At 42.3% G+C, this 17,025-nt stretch overlaps 1 pseudogene; it reads right to left on the minus strand.

The window, feature by feature from the left end:
* Positions 1–12,727: 12,727 nt before the first annotated feature.
* Positions 12,728–16,669, minus strand: LOC123623543 (annotated as a pseudogene).
* Between the last annotated feature and the right edge of the window lie 356 nt (positions 16,670–17,025).

Consider the following 17,025-nt stretch of genomic DNA (forward strand, 5'->3'; position numbering starts at 1 on the left):
ATTTAATCTGTCTTTGCATACTAATGTCACAAAAACTGAAAATAAATATTAGGTCATTATCAACATGCCTCAAAATATCTTTGTGTTCAGTGAAATTAAATGATTTTTTGGAAAAAAAAAAAACTAACCTCAACTTTCTTTGAAGCTTTTGATGCTTCTTCACCTCCTACTATCATCTGCGCCGCCCACCACTAACTTTGAAGTTGGCTCATCTGGTAACAGACTTACTGCAAGCTGTAGTGCACACCTACCATTCAAAGAGTTAGATGTTGTCCATGTGACAGATTTAATCAGTCCCTTGGTCTCTCAGACATGCAGCTGGTGGTGAATTCTTTTTTGCTAGTGTAATATTGTAAGTATCTTAAGTTAAAATTAAAGCTGCCATTAAATTTTTATCTTGTTCTTCAAGAAGGCTGTTTTCTGGACATAGCATGTGTGTATATATTTTTTTATGTGGCAGTGCCAAAGAGATATTTTATACTATATCAGATCTTTAGTGTTCTGAAAGAATAGCCCAATTTAATAGAAAAGTCAGTAAAGAATCCAAGTTGCTAGATCTGGGTAAAAGCAGATCACCTAGAATTATTGGTAAAAATAAAAATATGACCCTCTTTGGAAGTTTTATGCTACAGATGCTGCATCTAAGATGACAGCATTGAAATACAGAAAAACATGTGGGATTTATAGAAATTCTCTCCATGTCCAGATTGCCTGGCCTCTACAAGTCAAAATGTCACTTCTGAAACACATCATTTACCAGTCCTTTGGCAAAACAAACAATCCTTACAAAGTCCCCCATGTAACCAACAAGGTAAATAGTAGCAGAGTTGGAATATCATCACAATCAGGAAAGGATGGAGCTTCAGCTATTGCCAACTTTTTATAGAGAAGTCAAAAAAGGAAAGGGAACTAAAATCAAATATCAGATAGAAAAGGCTTTGAAATGACAAAATGAACTTTTGACAACTACGAACAAGTATGTATCCTGGGGGAGATGCTGGGTGTGGTTGGGGAGATAGAGGAGACCAGCTAACAGTAGAATACTTATCCTATTCTGTGAAGAAAAATGAGAACTCCAGGGATCAGAGAAACATTCTAAAGATTAATGCTTTGCTGTAGTCATCGCCGCACCGTCTACAAATTCTACGTCTAGGCCTTCAGCAACAGTCGCCTTACAAATTTCCACTGCCATTTTGATCAGGTAGAAAAGTATGTCAATGTTTTTAACCTCATTTTGATGGAAGCTAAAGCATAGGGAAAGACATAAGAAAGGACTTCTAAAAGTTTGTGGAAAAATGGAATTAAAAGGTAAAAATGAAAATGTAAATTTTATTTCTCAACATAAGCTCCATCGATTTCAAAACACTTTTGTAAGCGATGACACCAGCCATTTAGTCCATCCCTAAAGAAGCAAGAGTCCTGGGAATTTAACCATGTCAGCACAGTCTTACAATCTAAGATTATGATGCAAATTAGTTAAGGAACAAAATACTATGTCCTGAGGTTCTGTTAAATGATGAAGAAACAAATTCATATAAGTAAATATGAGACTCTCCCTTTTGGAAAAGTATGTTATCATTTTTTATTTTGAATGATCTCTAGATTCTTGGGTAACTTGGGAGTGAAAAGCCATGATTTAATTTTGCACAATCATCTTAAAAGGACGAGTGAAGGCTTTTATCTTGGTTTAGCAATTATTGTGTTTGTCTCAGAGGATAGAAATTTGACTCCCATTTATACAAACTCACCTTGTTATGGGCAAATTGCTTAATCTCCTTATTAGTCATCTTCCCCATCCATAAAACAGCACAATAATATTTACCTACTCACAGAGTATTGTGCATCTTTATTAATTAATGTTTGGAAGATTAAGATCTTTAGATGAAAGGAATTATAAAGTGTAATTATCATCTCATTTGCATGACATGTTATGGAACAAGACTTTAAAATGCTATTCCTGTGACAAAGGCCAATAAAGATATGCAGATCTATGCATCTGATAGCCAAAAAACTGTCTGTAAAGTGATTCTCTTTGGAAATGATATGAATGTTTTATCAGCATCTAATTTTAGAATGTTTCCTTTTTATCTCCAATTGCATGAGTTACCAGTGATGAAGGAGGAGAATTAAAAGTTCCCTCCATCATCATCACAGCATTCTACCTTCCGTCTTTACCTGTCTCTTAATCAAACACACATTCAGATTTCATTCTTTTCCAGGTCAGGTTAAGGGGAATGACCTCTAAAATAAGACTTCTCTCCGTGTTCATCTCTTTTTTTATCTTTGATTTTTTTTCCTTTCATACATCTTTGGCACGAACAATTCATCTTTTTTCCTCTTCAAGGAAATTGCCATGAACCTCACCCTTGAATGTGAAATTTTAGTACCCAGAAGCACACTGATTAGAAAATACCCAATTACATAGTGACTGTTTCTCCCTTACGTTTTCAATGGCTAGGACAGTTTGAAAGACCATTGCAGGAAATTATGCTTGGAAAACAGTTTAGACCCCCAAAGGAAGCGGAGAGCAGACCAAAGGATTTCTAACCAAGTAACCACCCTCAGATTCCTTGCTAAAGCATACATCTAATCACTTCCCTGTCTGCTTAAAACCAGTTCCTGTGGCTTTCCACAGTCCACAAGTAAAAGTCATGACTTAGAGGCTCTCAACAAACCAGCACCAATCTCCATTACGGTCCTACTGCCTACTGCCATCCTCCTCCAAACTCTTAGCCCAAAATGCTTTCTCCTAACCTCCATCTAATCCTCGAGACTCAGCTCAAAATTTCTCTCTCCCGTCATCCCAGGAAGTTAGTTACACCACCTTCCAGGTTTCCAAACTATTCATAAACACATGTGTGTTAGCAATTGTTACATTCAAATATATATATACACATATGGCATATATATAAAATAACATATTTATTTAAATTATTTTAATATAGTATTTAAATTTAAATCATTAAATTATATTACATTTTCATTATATCTTTATTTTTTATTTATACCATATATATATTTATTTCTCTAATCTATATTTTGTCTTCTGTACTCCTATCATAGTTTTTACATATATTGGCACTTAAGATAATGTAACACATTTTTTAAACAAAATAAAATTATCCATAACCCTGGCTATTAATAACATTTCTGCAAATTTTCTCCCACAGGCATGCATCTTTTGCATAGCTAATATCACAGCATAGATATCTGCATATTCCTTTATTATAGAAGAGCACTGGCATATGGTAGGCATTCAATAAACATTTGTGAATGTATGTAGCTTTCATAATTCTTTTGGGACTACATAATAGTTCTTCAAGTTAATGTGTCCTCATTTTTAAAACAGGATAAACAATGTTGAACATTTTGGTGGTTTTTCATTTTTTTTACTTTTACAAAATAACGCTAGGTGAACTTCTTTGAGAATGTATATTTGTGGGTCTGCTGAGTGACATTTCTTTGACATTTGTAGGAATGGATTCTTTAAAACAAAGGATATGTTCATCTTTATGGTTCTTGTTACATACTGCTGAATTTTCTTTCTAATGCCAAAATTCTAGGATTCTGAGAGTCTTGAATTCTCCAGTGGCTGCAGCAAAGACCAGAAGCCAGCAGCCCGCCACTGCTGCCACCACAGTCCTTGAAAATGGCAAGACAGACAGTCCTACATTCTTTTCTTTCATGGATGATTTAAACAAAATGGAAAACCTGTGCTAGAAATTGGCTTAGAGCATCCAATGGATGAAATATCATGTTACACAAATGACCAGAGACGAGTTGGATAAATAAGATAAACTCAGAGTTGCATTCTTTCCCAGAATCTGAGAGTAGCACTTTGGAGCATGGATTCACAGTTCTGTTTCTAGTCTATTTTTAAAATATCAAAGAGAAGGACCAGATGTCACAATGAATTAACATCCTGGACTTTCACATCCGGAGACATAGGTTCAAATTCTCCCTGGTTGAAAGTAAATATGAGTTTTCTGGCTTCTTGGAGATCCCTAGTGGATATTTCATTCACCCCCAAATTTGACAGTTTGACAGGATGATCCCAGCATCTTCTTTTTTATTGTGACCTGAGCGCTGAAAGCTCAGATGAGGGGAGGCAGGTGCCATAACTGAGCAGAGGGAAGAGCCAGCCTCATCTCCCACCCCCTCACCACACAGACCTCCAGGGATTCCTATCTACTGTTCCACATTTCCCCATCAAGAGGCACTGAGTCACACAGCTGTTGTTCAAGACAGACAGGAAGTAAAGGAGGAGGAGCTCTGGCCTCTTGACTGACTTAGTGATGGAGAGTCAAGGGCCATGGAAGTGCAGCTGCAGAATGCCTTGGCATAGCCAGGATACTGTTGCAATCCACCCAAGTGGATTCAGTGGAGGCACTCCCCCAGCAAGCTTCCCCTCTGTGATACACACCTCTGCTCTCTACTCAAATTAGTTTCTGAGATCTCATCACGGAGACTGTGCCAATGTCGTTAACATTCTTATGCCTGATGGCCATTTATTCCAGGAGGTCTTCCTGCTAAGTCAGGGTTACCTACCCATTCTTTGTGCTCCCCTGGCATCCTTCTCCCCATCCCAGCACTTCTCTTACTGCCTGCAGTAGCCAGTACCTGTCTGCTTCCTCCGCTGGACCCTAGACTCCGTAAGAGCAGAGAATGAACCTACCCATTCACCGGCGTATGCCCTGGTGCCTACCAGAGGGCGTGTTTCTATTAATAGATAATTCTTTGACTCATGGTTTTCTAAACATCTCAGCCAGATCTTCTGAATCACCCTGGAAATCATCATCGTAGATGCCTGTGGGAAAAGAAGAGTGTTAGATAGCCAAGGTGCCAGTCCCCGTTCCAACGTCTCTTAGCAGGGGTGGGTCTAGACTACTTCCCTGTTTTCCATGACCGTATTTGAAGAGGCAAACCTTGTGTAGGGCAGGCTCTCCTGTTAGGATCCGGGATGGAGAGGGAGCTTCCTCAGGCCCACTGCCAGCTGGGCATCTCTCCCAAGGGAAGCAGATTTCCTCAATGGGAAGTATGGTCGGTGTGATGACAGAAAATGACAAATGATCTTTCCCTCAGAAAGACAAAGCAAAGGGAGGTAGCAAATTGAGCATCCTTTGCTCAATCAACATCAGTGTGCAACTCAGAATAACTAGACATCAGGAAAACCTTCACTTGGAAATGTTTGGTCAACAACGAAAACCAACTACATGTACAACCTTACTTCAGATATCTGTTTTTCTTTCTAGTTTAGCTGGATTTTCAATTTAAAGTATGTTTAAATAGACTTTTAAAAAGGCAGAAGAAGCAAATTCTTTCACCCATCTCCCCCCTGACAGCTTTGCCCCAGGACCCCCTGCATGAAGAAAGCCTGGCTGCTCCTGCCCGGGCTTTCTGAGTAGGTGGGCTGTCCACCCACGGCCTGATGCCCTGTTTTCATTTGAGTTCAGTACTATCAAACTATGAGCATATGTTTCCAGAAAAAAAAAAATATGTCTTTTAAGGCATAGGAAAGACAGTTGAAACATTCTTTCTCCTCCTCCAGAAACCCAGGAATGAATTCCTCACCAGCAAGGCAAGTCCAGGAGAGAAAAGGGCAACCAGCCAGGAAGGGAAAGGCACCCAGAAATTGCCGACCAAGTCAGGCCACGCTAATAACAGACCTGCACAGACCAGCCTCCCAGCTCTAACCTGCAGTCACGGGAAACCCTAGGGAGCCTGTCTCTTTCTCTTACAATGATTTGTAACTGAAAAATATTACCCAGAGCTCTTCCTCTGAGTCTTTCTGCACCCCAATATTTGGGATAATTGCCTACCTCCTCTCTTGAGCTTGGGTGCTAACATCTCCTCCCAGGGTTGGGGTTTTAAAGGGAGCCAGTTTAAAGCTGTCAGCAAGAGAAGAGAGAAGGCCAAATTGCTCTCATGCTTGAGCCTGTGGGCCAATTTGTTTGTAATTGGATTGGTATGCAGGGAAGATAGAGCAGTCTGGGGAAATGCTACACGACTCCCTTTAGTAGAGGATACTCCTCCTGCCGCTGCACTTGAGCCCAGCGCCGGCCCCCACCTGGGGAGAGGCAGTGAAACCCCGAGCATAGAGGAGAAGGGCCAGTCCTGTGTGCTCACGGGACAAAAGGGCAGCAGGGGCTGCCCAGTGAAAGAAGGCAGGACCCTTCACCAAGGCCAACCCAGAAATCAGAGCACGCACTGCAAGGTCTGTGTCCAAAGTCAGGGAGTGTGGGCCAAGGAGGAAGCTTGGATGAGACAAGGGAGGAGAAGATGAAGCCACACCGGGTTCCAGCAAGCGTCTAACAGCAGCCCCTCACCAGGAACCAAAGGAAAAGTTGTTTGGTTTTTTTTTAATAAAATGAAATTGCTGCAACTTCCATTGCCTTTTCAGTTGGGTCTACACGGCCTCTCAGCCAATAATATAAATTCCATCTGAAGGCCAGCATCAGCTGCAGAGGCTAAAAAATGTAGGCTTGGAGAGAAACAGATTTACATCCTAATGTTGGTTTTGCTTCATACTATATATGAGACGTTAGGCAAGATACATAGCCCAACTGAACCTCAGTTTTCGGATCTGTAAAATGAAAATAACAACTCCCATGAGAAGGCTGACTTAAAGGGATCTTGAAAGTTTGATGAGCCACACTGGATACAACTGATTCTCCAAGAGGATTACCCCCACCCCCTTCTATCCGTTCCCTTTTCATCTCGGGCATTGGAAGCCTGGGAACTACATATCCCAGACGTGCTTTGCACCGAGGTTCTGGATGCAAAGGGACTTATGTTTGGCAATGAAATTCATTTGCGGGGTATTTGTAAGGGGTAGAGAGCAAGAGGCCCCTCTTCCGCAGACGTGACTGTGTGGCAGCTGGCTGGTCTCTGCACTCCACTGCCAGGCACCAGCTTCGGGGTTAGGGGCCAGTCATCATTTCCTGCAGCTTCCTGATCTCAAGTGGCAGCCTTCGTGGCATAACCTCTAAGCTAAGAGCCATCCCCCTTACTTTCCTGATTCCGGTCTTTTCCACAATGTAGTAAGCACTTGTTTTTGTTTTCTATTGCTGTGTAGCAAATTACTGCAAAATTAGCACCTAGGACAACACCCACTTATCATCTCATGCTTCTTTGAGTCAGGTGAGCTCAACTGGATTCTATGTCAGGGTGTCACAGGCTGACATGGAGGGGTCAGCTAGGTTGAGCTCTTATCTCTAGGCTCTGGGAGGAATCTACTTCCAAGCTCAGGTTGTTGGCAGAATTCATTTCCTTCTCATTTTAGGACTGAGGTTCTCATTTCCTTGCTTGCTGTCAACCAAGGGCCTCTCTCGGTTCCCTAAAACCACCCACATTCCTCCCCACGTGGCCTCCTCCATCTTCAGGCCAGAGACAGCACATCCGGTCGTCCTCACAACCTCCCAGCCAGCAGCAGGAGCCCCATGTTCAATCTCCCTTACACTTTGACTCTCACTTGCTTTTCTGCTCTCAGCGAGAGAAAGCTGGCTATCTTTAAGGGCTCATGTGATTAGATCAGGCCCCCTCAGATAATCTCCTTTCCTTAAAATAAACTGTGCCATCTAACATATCACAGGAGTGTTATATCAGCATATTCACAGCTTCTAGGATTAGAGTGGAAGATCTCTGGAAGACCATTTTAGAAATTCTACCTACCATAGCACCTAATTCCCTCTATTAAATCACATTCTGCTTGAAAAACCTGGAGTGGTTTCTGTTTTCCTATATTGAACTATAAGTGATCTGAGATCACTGTCTGCAAACAAAGGACTCTGAAGTAAAGAAAACATTCCTTTAGATTTCCAGTGTTCCCTTGGAACATTCTGGACCTTTACCCAACAAGCATCAGTTCAACAATTATTTAGCAACTGTCATATACCAGGTTGTGTTACATTTAAGGCAATCAAAAAAGAATAAGAAATGCTACCCTTATAGTCTAATGGGGAAAATAGACGAGTGGAAATTTTTGATGGAACATATTATCAGAGATGATAAGAGAGATTAGGTTCAAACTGGGGCATCACTCATTTACTCAAGAAATGTTGTTTGGTCATCTACTCTGGGTCAGATATTGGCTTAGGCACCAGTGATTTAAAGGCTAATGGGGTAGGTTCTTCCCCTGGAGAATCTCAAGGCTGGTGGAGGAATCAGACATGCAATCGTAATACTATACCATGCTATAATAATAACTGAAATTTTTAGACTTTTTACTAGGTACCCTACACTATGCTAAACACTTAAAATGCATTATCCTATTTAACTTTTACCTTAAGTCTAAGAGGTAGATATAGTTATTTTCTAAATTTTACGGAAGAGGAAACTGAGGCTGAAAACAATAAAGTCACTTTTCTAGGAAAAGATAGATCAGGGTTTGCAACTGAGACTCAATTCTAACACTTCCTTCTTCCCCCAAGGGTCCAATGTCGAATGTCTGTGTTCTTCCCAGATCCCTCAGGATCCTTTTTCACCACTTCTATGCTGCCCATTCTACCCGCCTCCACGCCTCACTGCCATTCCCACACACGTGGGCTTCACTTCCCATAGCCAGCACCCATGGCTATATCTCTCCAGGATAGCCTTGGAGAACTATCCTATAAGTCTCCTTTGCCCACACAAATGGAGAGACCAAAGCGCCTGGGAGTGCACATCCCCTGGGGCCCTCCTTCACCCCTGCCTGCTGCAAGTGAGGGTATGAAAACTCCAGTTCCCTTGCCTATGGCTGACAACTGTGAGGCTTGACTTATTTATAGAGTTGATAAGCTTGCCTGTAGACTGGGCAAAAACTACCCTCTGAGCTACTTTGCCTGTGATTGTAAACTTCCTTGGCTTCCTCCCCTCCCCTGCCCTCTACCCACCATCCACCACTTTCCTAGTTTCCCTTGGGAATTTCCTTATAAACATTTGCACACAGATCAGAGGATCTGCCCCAAGACACCACTGCTCTGACGTCTATGCTACAGCACTATGGGAACTGAGAGAAAAGAGATTAACTCCATTTGGGGCAGTTGGCAAGGACTTCCCAGAGAAAATCGTATTTCTGGTCATGAAAGATAAGCAGAGCTCTGCCAAGGTGGATGAGTGGAAACAAGAGCATTCCAGTCCAAAGGAACTGCACACACAAAAACATGGAGACAGGAAGCGGGGTGGGGGCCAGTTGAAGGATGGAGAAACAATGCCAGAGCGGAGGGTAGAGGAGGCAGGGACCTGCCAGGAGTTGGAGCCCTCAGGCCAGGAGAAAAGAGTATCAAGGGAGATGGGCCATGATCACTTTAATGTTTTGTATGCAGCGAATACTTACTGAGAGCTTACAATGAAGGTAGGAAAGCAACCTAGTTACTGGGGTATTGCAATGGCAATCCCTAAATACATGTCTATTTAAATTTAAATTAACTATAATTAAAATGTATTTTCCCAGGCACATTACCTATATTTCAAGTGCTCAATAGCCACATGTAGCTAGAGGCTATTATATTGAATATAATGTAATACTGAACATATAATGACAGAACATTTGCATCGTTGCAGAAAATTCTATTGGATGGTTCTAGTTTAATCACAGGGGATGATAGCTATTTGTCTTCCATCTAATTTTTCATTTTATGTGGCTATTTCCCTTTTAAAAAGTCTTTTTTTAAAGTCACTTCTTGTGCCTTTCTTTTTTCATCAGAAGCATCTGAGGAGTCTTTTGATTGCACAACGGGGCGGGTGCACAACCACCTGCATTTGGCAATCAAATCGTGGTGGTGGTTGTCAAAAGACCAGGATTGCAGAAATTCCTTTGAAAGTGCACGTGGCCTTTTATGTATTGGATGAGGGAGATATGCTCGCACCTGCCTACAAATCCAAGGAGTGGGGTCTGCCTGCCTCAATCTGTTTACCTTATTCACTCTGAATGTGCGTAGCTCAAAGCACCGCCTCCCCAAAGCAAAATAATATTCATAAAAGAGACACACACTGAATTCCTTACCTGACACTCTATCATTTCTAGTGCCACAAAAATGAAAGTAAATCAGCCACTAGCAACAGTAATTTCTGAAATCCACTGATGAATTTAAAACTCACGATTTTTATGAATTTTACATGATAAACTAATAGGAACTGGAATTTTCTTGGAAAAATTGTTGCCTTCTATGTCTTCATCTTCCATTTTCTTACAAGAACCAACCAAGTTTTTATCGCTATTCAAGAACAAATCTATCATAAGCATAAAAACTGAGCTATGGAAGCAAATATTTTTAATCAAAGTGTCACTATAAGAAATTTAAACCTAACGATAATGAAGTATGCAGTGCAGACCCTAATGGTCATGTACTTAAGTACTAAATTCACTCTAAAGAGGCAATTTAATATTTATTGAGAAAAGACTGTATATCTCATTATTCCTGGTATGGTACAGCTTTCAGAGTATGCAAACAAACATTGCTTACTTTTTGAAAGCTCTCCTCTTTATTGTAATAAAAAGAGGAGTTATACATAAGAGAAGATAAAATGCTATATTTTTTTTTTGTTTGTTTGGTTTTTTTTTGTTTTTTTTTTTTTTATTTTTTTTATTTCAGCTCATCATGGGGGTACATAAGTTCAGATCATATACATTGTCCCTGTCCCGCCCATCCCCCCAAGTCAGAGTCCCAAGCGCGTCCGCTCCCACTCTCCAGACAGTGCGCCTGGCACTCGCCATGTATTCATACCTCGATCCCCTCCCCCCCCACCTCCCCGGGTCTGCACCCTCAAGCATGACCATTCCCCAGAGGGTGCGCAATGCACTCGTCATGTAGGCATACACCCATCCCCTCCCCCCACCCCCCCATCCCAGTCTGATATCCAATTGGTATCCTTCCCTGATGTACATTTAGGTGATGATCAGGGAAACCAGTTTTCTGGTGAGTACATGTGATGCTTGTTTTTCCATTCTTTGGATACTTCACTTAGTATAATGGGTTCCAGCTCTCTCCAGGAGAACCAAAGAGATGTCGTATCATCGTTATTTCTTATAGCTGAGTAGTACTCCATGGTATACATATACCACAGTTTACTAATCCATTCGTGGATCAATGGGCACTTGGGTTGTTTCCACATCTTTGCGATTGTGAATTGTGCTGCTATAAACATTCGGGTACAGGTGTCTTTGTTAAAAAATGACTTTTGTTCTTCTGGGTATATGCCCAATAATGGAATTGCTGGATCAAATGGTAGGTCTACTTGAATCTGTTTAAGGTATCTCCATATTGCTTTCCATAGGGGTTGCACTAGTTTGCATTCCCACCAGCAGTGTATGAGTGTTCCTGTCTCTCCGCATCCATGCCAACACGTGTTGTTTTGGGATTTTTTGATAAAGGCCAAAATGCTATATTTTAAAAATAAAATATCAACTTTTGTTGACGGTGATACCTGCATCAGAAGCTTAACTCAGTCAGCTTTATCTAATTTTTAGTAGTCTTGATTTTAAAAAAGCTTATAAACACTCTTAGACCATTTCTTAAAGGCCTGGGGCAGCTGCAGGAACCAGAGGCTACGTAGCAAAGAGATTGCATTATTTCCAGGGCAGAGAAGATGTCACCGTAATCAACGAGATTGTTCTGAGGGGGGGGGGAGGGAGAGAGAGAGGGGGAGGAGAGAGAGAGAGAGAGACAGTGTGTGTGTGTGTGTGTGTGTGTGTGTGTGTGTGTGTGTGTGTGTTTAGAGATTGGTTAATTCTGTTGCCCTTGCACCTGCAGGCAAAAGGGTGCAGAATATTCTCTCGCCTTTTTCTCTAATTCTATAAGACTAAGGAGGCAACAGTGACCACACTGTTAAGAGTTTTCCCGTTGATTATAGAGAAGTGGGTTGTGGTCCACATTACATTCTTGCAGCCCTGCCACCAGATAAAAGAAAAAGCATAAAAGCATCCCCAAAGCTTGGACTCTGCTTTTCCTGCTCTAACATGCCGTCACATACGGACAAGGCACTCCACGGATGTAGGCATTCTGTTGTTCCCATTCGCCGAGTTCAGCTACAAATGTCTGAGATCAACAGGTGGCCTCGCTAATGGAACAGATTCACTCATTGTTTGTGTGTTTAATGAATCATTGAGTTACTGATCAGCAGTGTGCAATGGAAGCTGTTCAAACAGAAAGGAAGCCCAGCGGTGAGGTGGTGCCACCAACACAGTCCTTTGAAGCAGGGCTGGCCCCGTGGGGAGTGCAGGGGGCTGGGGTTTACTCCCTACAGTTCCCAGAGAAATGGTAGCAAGAAGAGGGTGTTAGTTCTAATTGGATGATGAAAGTCTGCACAGGGGACAGAGACCAAAGGGCCAAACGTAAGAGGAGGAGGAAGTGAAAACATCTGAATCAAAGGTTGAGGTAAAACTGAGAGACAGGTGTTTGCAGTGAACCGTGCAATAACCCTCATCTTGCTCCCCTGGTCCTCAGGAAACAAGCAAGTGGGAAAGGACTGACAGAAGTAAGGAAAAGCAAAGCTGGAGATTCAGATGCTGATTTTCCTAGAAAGAATTCATGGTATGGTGGAAATGCTCTGTCGTTCTGAGAGATAAAACTGAGCCTTCTTGGTGGGATTCCTACAAGTTGCACCAAGCCTCTCCTATGAGGACAATTGATTTCTGCTAGACTAGAATTGCATTTAATAACCTGTGCTTTCCCCCCCAACAGATAAGACTTCTTATTTGTCACTACTAAACATCTGAATTTTAAACAGATTCTCAGACCAGTGGCTTGTATCAATCCACTCCTTCAATTTTAGCATCTCTCTCCTTCCCAGTAGCATTTCCAAAACTACCACCTTCACTGGGAGGCTCCATGAGTCTTCTCAATTCAAACTTGGGCTTCTTCAGCATTTTTACTTCTATAATGAACACATTATAGAGGGAATAACTACAGGGGTAAACCTCTTCTGTGTCTTTCCCAATGCTTCCTACAATCAATTCATTGGCCACTTCACTCAAAGCATGTGTCTGTACCTCTTGAATCATGATTTCCATCATCTTCTTTCAAATTTGGCAGGCCTGTAGGTGCTGAGTACAAGAGGTCATCAGAATCCAATTGTTCCATTTTTTACTAAACCAAAACAAAACAGGTAAAGCAAAAAACCATCAGTAGTTCTGACATCAACATAAACTTCATACCTGGTCTGCCATTTTTTGACCATGGAGCACATTTTTTTCACAGGTAAGATCCATGCCATGGAAGTTGGTCAGGCAGTTATTGCTCTGAATATTCTCAGTAATAAGCTTGCATTTTCTAAATGCAAGTTCATTGTTCTACAGAGTGACAAGGCTCACTTCAAAAACATGACCCTTGAGGCCATCAGATGCAATTTTGGCTCTTAGAATCCTTGTGACTGGTGTTCTTCCGTGTTTCTTATATTGAACGTAGCTGGTAATTTCATAGCATACCAATCCTTAGAAAATGGATCAATTACTTTCTCCCTGGCTCCCCTTTTGACACCCTTTATGTGCTGTGTTTTTAAAAAGGTATGGGACAGATGAGAGGTCTGGCAAAGTGTGGTCTGGCGGGGAGAGCACTGTGCTGTGGGTTAAGCAGGCCACTATCTCTGGAGCATCACTGGTCACATACTCTCCGCGGGAGAGGCTGTCTAGCTGTTCACCAAACCTGTTTCCTTTCCTCTCGACACACAGTTAAACCCAGTGCTTAGCCTTCCTTACAGTCAGATGTGTCCATGTGACAAGTTCTGGCCACTGGAATGTGGACCAGGGTCAAGCACTTTTCAATTGGGCCTGGATCGTAAAACCTTCTAGATGGCCTTACGTGCTCGCTTTTCTTCACCTTGAGCTGGATAGTGATGCATAGGGCTGGCCTTGAAGATCACAAAGCTGTCAATCTTGGGTCCCTTCAATACTCGGGGTGTCCAAGCAGGGTGTGGGGCATCTGGAGTGCCTAGGCTGGGCACCCCAGCTGTATGCAATCTCCTCCATCTACCTTTGTGCACTGTACAGACATTAACTCCTTTTACTGAAAAGTAAGAAAGTATTCTAATGGACTCTGCGGTTCCTTTGAGTCCTACTATCCTTGACTTGAGGCCATCATGTCATTTATGTTCTCATCCACCCTAGACAAAGATAGGAGGATGCTCTTCTTGTTTATTCAAGATCTCCTGGTAGAAAGATTAGGACTTTCCACCGTCACATTCTCCCTCAGAGATAGAGACAAAGAGGAAGATATAGAAAGAAAACAGAAAGTCTATCAGCGTGCACCAGTCAGCTAATGGAAGGGAATCATTAGGTCAGCGTGCACCAGTCAGCTAATGGAAGGGAATCATTAGGTCAGAGTGCACCAGTCAGCTAATGGAAGGGAATCATTAGCTCAGAGTGCACCAGTCAGCTAATAGGAGGCCTAAAGGGCAGTAACATGAAATCTGGGAGGGCCACACGCCAGAGGATGAGGGTGCCACTTGTTCCTACATCTGGTTGGTGGCAGATCCTTGGGCTGTGAAACCTGAATGAAGGCCAGAGCCGTGACGGCAAGCTTCTATTCCACCAACACATCTCTTGCTGTGAGTTTGTGCTTGATCAAGCCAACCTCAAATCCTTTCAGAACTACAAATCTTAGCTATTCCAAAATTAATCTCTTTCCATATGTCCTCTTCAATAAAGACTTCTTTTCAACTCAGAGAAGGACATGAAAGCTATTGCTCCCTTAGGCAATGTCATTGCTGTTTGAAAAACCAAGATGTATATACACATATGTCCTGTGTGTACGTAACTTACAATACAATTTTGTGATTCTGAATGTTTGTATGCACAGTGTAATGTTAACTCCTCTGAGACATAGAAGCTGCACCATATGTCCCTGTGGTGGGAATGTGACCTAATCCTAAAATGAAGAGCTTTCATTTGATCTGTGACATTAAATAGCCAAACTAAACACTCAGAATTGGGGCAATGCAAACCTGGTCTATAAAGATGTTTATTAGCCCCCAATTTTTACAAGATGGTGAAAGATAATCGTGCATTTTTATAAGGCTTTATTTTTAATCTTTGAAGCATTTCTATAGTATTTATTATAGAATAAGCATGGTTTTAAATCGTTTTACAGATATTAATTTAATTCCCTATTAAAAGGATATTATTGTCACCCCATTTTACAGGTAAAGAAGCTGAGGAACAGATGAGGTTATTTGCCCAAATTCTCAGAGCTAGTTAGCAGCAGGGCTGGGGGTCAGACTCATGCACTCCAGCTCCACAACCCGTATGCTCCGTCACAACACCATGCTGCCATGGCCTTAATAATGACCAAACCTCACCCGTGTTTTCCTCCTACCCACGCACAATCCCTTGTCTCCTGCCCCATGGAGTGCACCATCATGCTCATCCAGTCATTTCTCCAGAGCCTACCAAGCCCTGTGGATCCAAACCAAGAAGTCTGGAGTGTGACCCTGGCAATGAAAAGTCTTTGTGGCAAGTATGGCACCTGAACATAGGCTCTTGGTGAAAAAAAAAATTGTCCTTAAAAACTTTAATTCTTAATGAAAAGCCAATGTTCATACTATCCCTCCCTATGGAAAATAGAAATACACTCTATGAAATGGACTTTGCCTCCATGATTTTCTAGTTGTAGAATATGAGTCAAAACAACAATATGATTGGGACATATTTTAAAGACCAGGTGCTTGAATGTTTAATGGCATACAGATGTCCCACTCTTTTGGCATTCAGGAAGAGTCCAGTGGAAGTTGGCAAGGACTGTGAGTCAGAAGTTCTCGTTTCCAGTCATAGTGTTACCAAGGTTGGTTGGCTGAGATGGCGTGACAAAGTTTACCTCTCCAGGCTGTATCCCCCTTTATGAAGTGAGAAGGAAAACTATGTCTTCCATGGTCTAACCCAATTCTAGCACCATTCTGAATTCACTGCACCTGTGGCCCACAAGACCCCGGTGATCTGCCCAGGACAAACTTTCCAACCTCATCTCAGATCCCTGTGCTCCTGGTTCATGTGGGTCTAGCCACATGGGCCTCCTGTTTCTCCCAAAGCACTAAGCTCCCTCCCAGCATGGGGCCTTTCTACTAGCAATTCCCTCTGCTGCAAAGCCCCTTCCCTGGATCATCACCTGTTTGGCTCTTTTTTTGTCATTCAACATCTTTAATCACAGCTTCAGTGAACCTGTCCCCAACACCTCAAGCTGAACTATTCTTCCCAGCCCAGCACTAAGTCTCCATCAATCACCGAGTCACTATCACCTATCACAATCTGGTATTCTCTTGCTTATTTATTTGCTTATTTGTTTATAGTCTGTCTCCTCTCACTACATATAAACCCCATGAGAGCGAGACCCTGTCTGTCCTATTCATCGCTGCATCTCCAGTGCCTGTGTAAGAGCACAGTAGCCACTCTATACATATTTGCTGAGTGAATAAATTCAAGAAATCTAGGACTCACAATGGAGGCAAAAACAGAGCCTAAGACCGAGAGACAGTAGGATTCCTTTCTGAGAGTACATTAGGGAGCAGAGGGATCACTTCTAGTGCTACACGTTCCCTTTCTTATTCAATTGAGTGATTTCAGAACACAGATCAGTGATTACACACAGACCTATATCACAAGAGGTAGGTTTGTGTGTCCTTTCTCTTCTACCTCTTGGTGACAAGTCGTGAATCTTCAGTGACATCTGGTTACACTACCTACCTCACAAGCAGAGAATAGCATGTTCACCTAAGAAGGCCAGCACCCCACTGCTGAGGACAGCCGTGTTGCTCTGGTTCTGCAGATTCTGGGCTCTGAGATCTAAGTAAGAGCAGGTTCGTGTCTAGTGGCCAGCCTGGCTGAGGAGGGCTGGATGCTGGACTCTAAGGGGACTCTGTGGTGGCAGGGAAGGGTTCAGGGGCACTGCTTATATGGCTTCCACCTTACCTGAGGCTGATTTGCTGCCGGCTACTCTCTGGATGCAAAGATCTTCCTTCTCTCCCAACAGAAAAACTGGGTACATACTACACAGCAGTAGACATTCTGTTGTGGGTGTCTGGCCAGACAGAGAAAAACGTCAGAGCTTGAGGAAGCTGCGT

This window comes from Lemur catta, chromosome 1 (assembly GCF_020740605.2).
Source record: "Lemur catta isolate mLemCat1 chromosome 1, mLemCat1.pri, whole genome shotgun sequence".
NCBI classification, from domain to species: domain Eukaryota; kingdom Metazoa; phylum Chordata; class Mammalia; order Primates; family Lemuridae; genus Lemur; species Lemur catta.